Source organism: Anser anser (genome assembly GCF_964211835.1).
Source record: "Anser anser genome assembly, chromosome: 2".
In the NCBI taxonomy this organism is placed as follows: domain Eukaryota; kingdom Metazoa; phylum Chordata; class Aves; order Anseriformes; family Anatidae; genus Anser; species Anser anser.
The window spans coordinates 86,350,390-86,361,213 of record NC_139721.1 but is presented as its reverse complement, the minus strand read 5'-3'; positions in this window follow the sequence as shown (position 1 = coordinate 86,361,213).

The window sequence follows — 10,824 nt, the reverse complement described above, 5'->3', positions numbered from 1 at the left end:
CCACAAGGATGATGAGAGGGCTGGAGCACCACTCACCACTCCTTTGAAGACAGGCTGAGGGAGTTGGGGTTCAGCCTGGAGAAAAGAAGGCTGCATGGAGACCTTATAACGGCCTTAGAGTGCCTAATGGGGGCCTACAGGAAAGCAGGAGATGGACTCTTTATCAGGAAGTGTACTAATAGGACAAGGAATAATGGTTTAAAACTAAAAGAATTAGATTAGATAGAAGGAAGAAATTCTTCACTATGAGGGTGGTGAGGCACTGGCACAGGCTGCCCAGAGAAACTGTGGATGCCCCATCCCTGGAGTTGTTCAAGGCCAGGCTGGATGGGGCTTTGGGCAACCTGGTCTAGTGGGAGGTGTCCCTGCCCATGGCAGGGGGTTGGAACGAGATGGTCTTTAAGGTCCCTTCCAACCCAAACCGTTCTGTCATTCTGAGGTTCCATGATTCTTGCTTTCCTACCTATACCGCTCCTACAATCTACCAGATGTCCTCCCTTGCCAAACTTCAGGCATGCTTTCCTTCTTGTTGGTCTTCCTGGAAAGTACCTTCTACTGCCCTTTGCTACAGTAGTTGCTTCCACTAACCTTGAATTGTTCAACAATCTGCACTTTATGCCGCTCCTTTCTGCTGTCTCCAGCAGGTTAACTAGCACTTCTCATTTTCTAAGAGTTGGAAAACTGCATGTGGCATTGAGAACAAAAGATTGACTTCTAAAGCACAGGAGGTTCTTCAACAGCTTTCTTTGATCACCCTTTATGTTTTGAGACATCTCTCATTGTTGATAGTTCGTCTTCCTCCAGTCTAAATCAAACTGTCATCATTTCATGTGAAATTATCACTTCAACTTAGCGTGACATCTCTCTCTAGGCATATTTAGACATGGTTGGCTTACACTTCTGTACACTACTACAAAATAGTTTTCTCAATTTGTAAGTGAAATCTCACTCAAACATAATAAAACAGCATGTGCAAAACAAAACTGTTTCCAGACTAGCAATTGGTCTTTGTTATTTATCTCCTATTTGCATGCTTGGATACCTTCTGAGCACACCTGGTTTTAGGCTCCCATCAGTTCTGGAGTAGTTGGGGGATAGGTTGCTTTCATAATACAACTTATATGCCTGCTTTGCACATGTTTACAGCATAAAACTAAATTATATATTTTTTTCATTAGCCAGATTCAGATGTTTTAATTGCAAATGTAAACCTTTTATTTCCTGTCAGCTAAAATGCCCAACCCCTACCAGTATTATTAAGTATGCAATTTCATTTTCTGGAAGAAGCATGAAGAAAAGGATGTAGTGGTATAAAGACAAGAACATCCTTTTCACCTCATGTATATCACAGAAACAAGCTGCCTGAAAATAATGAAAACATGATTAAGCTGTAAGGTCATCAGAATGAAACATATAATTCTAGTTAATGAGACACAAGGGATCTAGCAAGTACAACACCTATGTTTCTTCTGTTGCTCTGTCTCTTTAGTATAACTTTATAAAGACAGGAACTGTAAAATTCAGCACTTGAAATATCATTGTTGGGAAGAACAGTGGTCAAGCCCACAGGAAAAAAAGGAGGAAAGTACTAGAATTTAGTGTGCCAGCTGTACATCACGGTAGTTAAATAAGAAACAGAAACCAAGAAAAAAAGCTGCAAGAATTTCATCGCTTACATAGCACTTCTACTGGTAATCACAAATTCAATTAAATTATGACCACAGTCTTACTAATGCCCTGATGGAGTACCTATACAAAAAGTCTATTCTAAAGTTATTTATAAAGTGTAACTTAGAGGCTTTTTGTGGTCTGAATTCTCTGTTGGATTCCTTCATGGAAGTGAATACAATTAAGAGGATATATATTTAAAATAATAATAATAATAAAAAAATCTTAGTTTGGATAAAATATACAAGTTTTTTTTTTTGTCTTAATGTCTTCCATATGTGATGTGTTTTTTATTTTTGTTTTGTAGCTTTAATATGTCTCTACTAATATCCTACAAACAATAATTTTAAAAATGTGATAAATGGTAGAATAGAAACATCATTCACATTCATTGCATCCATTTAAATAAAATTTATTCTTCAAAAAAATGTTGAACATATTTCGGTTGATTTGAATCTGCTGAGGGTACTTGTATTTAGTCATCATAACATTTCCTAATGCCTTTTATTTTTGCACTGTTAACAAGGATCCCTGTTGCACCTTGATTGTTTTTCCAAAGCTAATATTTCAGTGTTAATGAACCTCCTCAGAAGAGCAAAAAATACGCTCCAGATCTTAAGAAGTACCATTTGCTGTACCCTGACATGACCATTTCTGTGCTGTTTCCAGTCCAGTTGTCCTCCTGCGGGAGCATAACTTCTGTGATTTTTCCAGGCCACTACAAGTAATTAATGAGGGAGGTCTGGAAGAGGGTAGTATTGGGGCCAGAAGTGATGATAGTCCTGGTAGAGTTGGATTGGCAGCAGGACAGGAGTTTTCCCAGTGAGAGATGACTGAGATAGTGTTGAATTTCAAATGTTCATACATTTACTCTTGAGCTAACATCTGCTAAAATTACATTAGAAGAATTTTCTTACTCTGTGCAATTTGTATAGTGTGTCTCAATTTTATAACAGCTCAGCTAATTTCCATCCATTTTGATTAAATGTTTATGCTCATGGCAGCAAAGGACAATTGGAATTGCCATCACAGGTCAAACCACTGATCTGCTAATCCACTGTGCTATTTCTGTCAGTAGTCAATGCCAGCTGCTTCAGGGAAAGAGAACACATAATAAACAATTATGCAATAACCTGCCCAGAGGCAAATTATCTTCCTAATCTTACGTACCTGTGTGTGTGAATCACTAATTGTGAAGCTTAACATATAGAGAAAGAGAGAGAGAGAGAGAGATGGAAGAGTAGTGGATTGGCAGGGAGGTGTGATTTTATGGCAATATCGAATCAGTAAAATATACATCTTTAACATAAATCATAGTACATTTTATAACAACTTTCATATTAATAATTATAAACAAAAATATGTATATATTACCTTTGCAATATCTATCTTCATCTTAAAAATGGTCCTTAAAATCACAAGAATGGTTATATGCACAGTTTGTTTTTGGTTTTATTTGGTTCTAGGAATTTAATGTTCTCAAGATCAGAATTTTGCTTGGGGCAGGGGCTTTTTCCTTCCCACATGAGGTGAGTGGCCTCACATAACCAAACCTAATGCTTTAATTCATCTCACATACACTTTGATTGAATGAGAATGAGCATTTCAGACTAGCTTTTGGGACTGAATTCAGGAAAGAATAGTTTTTCCTGACTCCACTCATGTTGAATAAATACACAGAACAAGATGGCATCCATATATGAAAGAGTAAAGTAGGTGACTTAATGGAATGTACATGGGCATATGTGTTTCTCTGCACTCACACTCTGTACAAAGATATGTTTAAGTCTATTGTCCTTGAGTATTCTGTTCAAGATGTGTTAGAGAGAGGGAGCTCAGGAGCCAAAGAAACTACTGCATAAATATGATTTCAGGTTGGATAACCACAGTGATTGTAATGATCTCTGGATAGAGATACCTGAATTCAATGAAACTTCATTTTAAGAAACAATCACCAATTCTAACTTTTGTTTGTGTAATATAGTACAATAGAAACCAAGAATCCTTGTGAATTTTAGGGTTTCCTACAGAGACAACAGGCAGCTCATACTTACAAGTTCTTTTGTGCATCAATAGCTCTTTGTTTTGTTGCTAAGATGTGACTTTCAAAGCTGCCTAGTAGTTTTAATTTTAATAGGAACTGGGCATCGAAATCTCTCAGGTGGCTCTGGAAAAAATTCAGCCAAAACAATTGTCTTCCTGATAGCTGAATATGCATCGTAAATAGATGCCAAACCGTTTTCACCTTGCTCAAACAAGGAAAGTCCTTCAAAGGCTAATAGACCTTAGCATCAAATAAACATCTTTTCACAATTTGTATGGAGTGCAGAGTGGCTATATGTTACCACAGGACCTGGTTGATGAAACTTATTACTAACAGACATGATGTTTTATGGGTGATTATATTACTCATAATTTTCTTTTTATCTAGTTTAATTTGTGTCTCTTGAAAAAAAAAATCTCCTGATTAATTTCAGAAAATATGTTAAAAATGGGGAGGAAGACATTATCAGCACTTCAGGATTTTATATTCTGTGCTGAACTTTCCCTGAAACTTCATAGAGCAAAGGAGTATTGTGCATTGCAAGAAGCAAATTCCACAGGTTCATCTTCTGTTTTAATGATTTTTTCAACCTTTTCTCACTTTGTAGAATCCCCACGGTGTATAATACAATGACTTTCTGTAGCCACAGACCACTGTATAACATCTGTTAACTTTTTGGAGTAACTGACTGGAGACTCTATAGCACTTTTGTGCAAAACTCTCATGTTATGCACAAATGTTTTATATCAATTTCTGTTTGTTGTCTTTTAAGGAGCTTTCAGTATTCTTGCCTTAAGTGCTTTGAATTCATGTTCAAGTATTTTAGATTAAGGGATACGTAGACCTATGACAAAAAAAAAGTAAAAATCCAGGCTTCCTGTTGCGAGTAAGCTTCATAAACCAAACTTTAGTAAATGTCTTGGAATATCAGCATGACTGAGACCATTGTTCTCCCTCTTTTGTTCATCCTTCTACCTTCGCAGGTCTTGGTCACAGATGGTTATTACATTTCCTGTATTCCAATCTTGCAGGTTTTGAATAGTAATTAAAACAAAGAACAATATGTTATGGACATCTCTAAATTACAGAAACCTCAAAGAACACATATTTTGAATGGAATAGCTGGCCATAACATAAAATTTGTTTGTAGTAAGCCCCACTAAAAGCAGATTTTCACTTTCAAGGAAAGCATAGAAAAGTTACTGAGGTACAGCCAAAGGAGTAGATGAGATGAGAAGGAATCCTTTGATCTGCTGGGGATGAATAGAAGCTGCAAAAAGGCTGTAAGTACACAACAGGAATAAGAGTTAAAAATAAAAACAGTGTTTGCTTGTGTTTTTATGCTTTCCAATCCTGTCTCTTGCAATTCACAGATTTAAATGAAAAGATTGACCTATCTAAATTCTGTTCTCAGACAATTGTAATTTACTTTCCATGTCTTTGAAAGAAAACAAACAAACAAACAAACAAACAAAAAACTATTTTAATGACTATGGTTACCTTCCTAACTGGATAGTATGAGAAACCTTTCTCTTTTATTTATGGGTTGTAATTACTGTACTGATTCATCTTGTACCTAAAATATGGAATAGACCTGTTGGTCATCAGCGCCATCCTCAGCCCAAGTGTATCCACTGTGCATTCAGAAAATTGCCACAATTAAGCTCTCGGTGCACAAGGAGGTTTTATCCACTTTTGTCATTTTCATTAGCAGCAATCTAGTTCTGATACTCCGTTCACATTTTGCCATCTTAATTTAGTCCACTTTTCCTGTGTGTACTAATTGCTAGACCATAAATAATTTCTCTGCCACTAAGCATTAATTCCATTGTAGTCATGCCATGAATATAGTACACGTGAATATAGCATAGTATAGTATATATAAACATATTAAGAGAGATTTTATGTTACAAAGAATTTACAGTGTAAATAAAGGAAGAAGGAAAATGCCATTATAAATACAGTACAGGATTACAGGGGGATTATGTAATTTGTATAAGTAAAACATGAAATTAGTAGGAGCACTTGAAATTAAGATGAATTAATTTGAATGCCATTCCTTTGTTCATAACTTTTTTTTTTTTTTTTCTGTGTCTGTATCTTTCTGTTAGCTGAGAAACATATAGCTGGCAGAGCAACAACAAGTGAAGCAAGGCTTCACAGAAATTGCTGGCACTACTGGTTGCACACATTTCAGGTTAGGGCTCAGTGCTTAAAGCTTTCATTTTTTATAATTTAGTCATTTGAGCTCTCTAAAACCTGTTGTTTTCTTCTGAATTTGCAAAATGTCTGTATCTTTAACAGATACTTATAATACAATAAAGTATCTCCAGTGTGGTAAGAAGACCAATATGGAAATATTATCTCTGAGCTCAATGATAATGTTGTCTTTGTATTCAGTAGCCATACTTCTATCCGACTACTTTTCCTGCTCTATCATATTCAAATAAATGTATAGTTAACTATCACCTCTTTATCCATCTGCCTTTTGTCCCCCATAAATTTAGAAAGCTAAATGTAGACAGTGGTAAGTAAATACTGTCCCAACTAGAACTAAGTAAACTACTTACCTCAATTTATTTTTGGCTAAAACCCATTCTCAAAAATGCAAATGTGTCTATTTCCATTATTTGAGTATATTATATTTCCCAAAGAGTATTTGGTTCCCTAACGCCAAGGTGAATATCATTTTGTCTTCATTCTGTATAATTTCAAAATTCCATAGTATTACAGTTTTCTCCCAAGTGTTTTCTGCAGCTCATCTGTGTAGTAAATTTTATTTTTAAATATTTTGTGAAATATTTTACTAAAGTCTAAATTATTATAATTCCCACTTTTCTTCCAGGGGGTCAATTCCTCAGTTTTAGAATAATTTTATCCAGGCCTCTTCACTGTCCCATCTACCTTTCTCATGTTAACAGCAGCAGTTATTTCCATGTATAGACAGGCCAGTATTGTGGGCCAGCAGACAGTTTACAGAGAAAACTTAAGCTCCAAAAACAAGCAATTGGCAGTAGCAGTGTTCAGCTTTGAAGATATACTCCTCACCCTTGTAAGCACTCCGAATCTCTTTGTGGGCTGATGCATGATTGGTGTGCACTGGATTTGGCAGCATCAGCCTTGATAACTCTGTCATCTGGATGTCAATATATGTTATTGCAGAAGACCTTAATGGATATATGCATGAGAGATCAGATCAGTGTGGAAAAGGTGAACATAGTTGCCTGCTGCACCAGTGATTGCTGCAGCACTGTCCCAGCTAAATGAGTGAAAAAGTTGTGGATGACCTTTTATGCACCCGTGTTTGGAGATTTCTAATAAAGAAGATAGCTTTTTCATTGATATTAAGTACAGCCGAATTTAAACACCACCACCACAGCCACCACCACACATTTAACGTAGCATACTTAAAAATTAGAAATAGGTTGGAAAAATGTGATATGTAGGTAATTCAATGTCCTGGTTTTAGCGAGTATAGAGCTAATTTTCCTCCTAGTAGCTGGTAGGGTGCTATGTTTTGGATTTAGGATGAGAATAATGTTGATAACACACTGACATTTTAATTGTTGCAGAGCAGTGTTTACACCAGGCCAAGGACTTTTCAGCTTCTTGCTCTGTCCTGCCAGCGAGCAGGCTAGGGGTGCAGCAGGAGCTGGGAGGGGACAGACCCAGGACAGCTGAGCCAAACTTGCCTAAGGGGTATTCCATACCATCTGACGTCATGCTAAACAATATATAGGGGTGGCTGGCCGGGGTGGGGGGCCGGCTGCTCGGGGATAGGCTGGGCATCGGTCAGCGGGTGGTGAGCAATTGCATTGTGCATCACTTGTTTTGTACACATTTATTATTATTATTATTATTATTTATTATTATTATTATTATTTTATTTTCTGTCCTAATAAACTGTCTCTATCTCAACTCACAGGCTTCACTTTCTCGTTTCTCTCCCCCATCCCAGAGAGGGAGGGGGGAGGGTGAGCGGGAGGGTGGTGTTTAGCTGCTGACCGGGTTAAACCACAACATTCAACATCAAAAAATTCAAAGAAATGATCAAATTTATATATGCTTTTTGATATGCATCTCTGAAAGCAATCTGCTGTCATGAACACACACACAAAAGACTAAAACATTAATTTTCTTGATAAATACTGTTTTAATGAGGAAGGTCTATAATGTCAGATTCCTAATCATTCACTTTACCTCGCCAATAGCTACTTTTTATTTGTATATCTCAGTTTGGAATTGGGTCAAAATTCTTTGATTTTTTCTTATCTGAAGAAAACAGGAACAGATACAGTTGTTAGTATCCAAAGGCCTTAACAGATGTAAGTACATGCTTGAAGTTGAAGTTCTTCAGGGCAGCAGTAAAACCAAAGTCAATGTTAAGTATTTTAGTGAGAAAGCATCTCTATCTGAAGCACCTTCAGACAGAAGGTGCTGAAAGCACGGCTGAGGTCACTGGGCCTGTTCAGCCTGGAGAAGAGGAGGCTGAAAGGGGACCTCATCGCAGTCTACAATTTCCTCGCGAGGGGAAGTGGAGGGGCAGGTGACCTATTCTCCGTAAACACCAGTGATAGGACCCGTGGGAACGGTGTTAAGCTGAGGCAGGAGAAGTTTGGGCTGGACACCAGGAAGAGGTTCTTCACCGAGAGGGTGGTCGCACACTGGAACAGGCTCCCCAGTGAAGTAGTCACTGCACCAAGCCTGTCTGAATTTAAGAAGCGATTGGACTGTGCACTTAGTCACATGGTCTAAACTTTTGGGTAGACCTGTGTGGTGCCAGGAGTTGGACTTGATGATCCTTATGGGTCCTTTCCAACTCGGGATATTCTATGATTTTATAGTGTGATCTGTCCTCATTCTGTAATTGATTCTCTTAGGTTATCATTGACCAATGTGTTCACATTGCAGAAGATCTAGTTCAGCCTTGAAAGTTGAACAAAGTTTTGCCTTCATCCCTGGAATCTTTCACTTACTCTGAATCTTCTGTATTAAAATCTTTCTGTTTACTAGCTCTGTTGCAGAATGTGCTGATCCTTCACTCTGCACTGCATTCTCAGTGGTAAAAGTTTGTCATGGAGAAGTGGCAGTTCTGGTTCCCTTAGAGCTGTGCAACACTTAACTCATTGAATAAGGGATGTAAATTCAAAGTGTCTGTTACCGTTGTTGATCATGTTCTGGCTAATAAAATAACAAACCGTTTGTTAGAACATTTCTGATGGTTGCAGTACCTCAGATCCTAACAAGAGGTGCACATCTCTCAGTGTGATAACACCCGGCAGGTTGCTGTCTGCTTGCAGCTGGGCTGTGATCTGTCAAGCTTCAGAGCAGTGGACAGAGCAACCATGCCCTGTGCATGCCGTTGCTCAGCTGCTCTGTGGAGAGGTCAGCTAAAAGCCAGCAGGTGACACTTGGAGATAACCACTGCAGCCTTGCTGTCCGCGGGTCTGTAGTCTGACAAGAGCTACATGTCCTTCTGTTACCATGTAATTTGTTTTGCTCATCTTTGTCTGTGTAGTGAAATAGGAGTCCAAGGCTGGTTCTCTGGGAGTATCATTAGTCACATACCATCTGTAAGGTATTTTTCCAGCATGGACCCCCTGAGATGAACATGTTTTACAGAAAATAACCATTTAAAAAGAGTGTATTTCTGTCGATGACGTGGTTATAAAATTTCACTAGTATCAGTAAATGAATAATTATGAAAGAAACTTGTTAAATGAGTACGTCTAATGCCTTAAAGAAGAAAAGAAACAGAATACTGCTATGACAAATGAATATACTTTCCATGCATTACACCTGAATATAATTCATAAAAACCCCAGGGCCCTCAGAAATTAATACCTGTTTAAAGAGTAGATCTGCTAAAAAATTACATTTTGCTGCTATGTAAGTATTACCTTGACAGGTTTTTATATTTTATTTATAAGTTAGAAACTTTATTATAAATGAAGCAGATACTGACTTCAGGCAGAACAGAAAGGAAATTTGCATGACTCTGAGGCAAAAATGAGACTGGTTTGCAGAAGGCGTTTATGAATTCCATCATCTTTAGCCGAGTTATGTATGCTTGGCATATCTGAAAATAAAGCCCAGTCACTTAATTTTTCCCTCAAGTTTCAAAATCCTAATTTTTTAATAATTAGTGTCTACGTAAGGCTCATATTCTTGTGTTAATTTACTTCTACAGAGACCCACACTAAGCTCAGAGTCCCCTTCTACAATCTAATGGATAAGTGCATGTTGTGAAATGCACCTTGCCCCAAAGGTTTGCAGTTCAAGTAAAATAGGTGGGAAAACAGATGCTCCAAGTTGAGGGTCATAAGACTGCACAGCACAGCGGAGGTTTTGGTCTCCTAAGGTCCAGTCCAGCAGCCTGTATATTGGTGTGTGTGCTGCTTTCAAAGGCAATAAAAGCTTGCTGTTTGCACAGAGCTAGACTCCAGTCAAGGAAAACATTTACATCTAAGCTTAAAAGTAAATGGCTAATAATCCCATTGCAACTATCCACATGCTTAAACATGTGAACATTTGTACGTGAACAACTCTTCTGGATCAGGACCAGAAGGTTTTGCACTAGCCACAATATATCCCTAAATGAAAGCAATGCAATACTGCAGACTGTGCTCGATGGAGCAGACACTTCTTAGCTAGAAAGATCTTTCTGACTAGATCAGATTTGTTTCTGATGTTTCCATTCTTCTCTTAATTAAGATAATGTTATTTTAAAGTGTTTTTTAATACTGATGCTCTCTGCTGACTATTCTTTCTTGTTCCTTCAAATGATACTTGTATGGCAGAAGCAAAATGAAAACAATCAGCATGCTTTCTGGATAAGTGTAAACAACTCCTACACTGCCCTGCTAATATTAATTTGTTATGTTGCCTGAACACTCATAACTGGCTTATAAAACCGATGCTGCCAGAAAATTCCTCCTCTCTCTCTTAAAAAAAAAAAAAAAAAAAAAAAGTTGGTGAATTTTCTTCATGGCTCATCTATTTTTTTCTCCCTAGTTGGTCCTCTTTTTGAAACAAAACAAAACAAAACAAAAACTAATAACATTCAATTTTTCTTTGCTTCCCAACGTCTTTCTAGCTTTTACTCTTTAGAC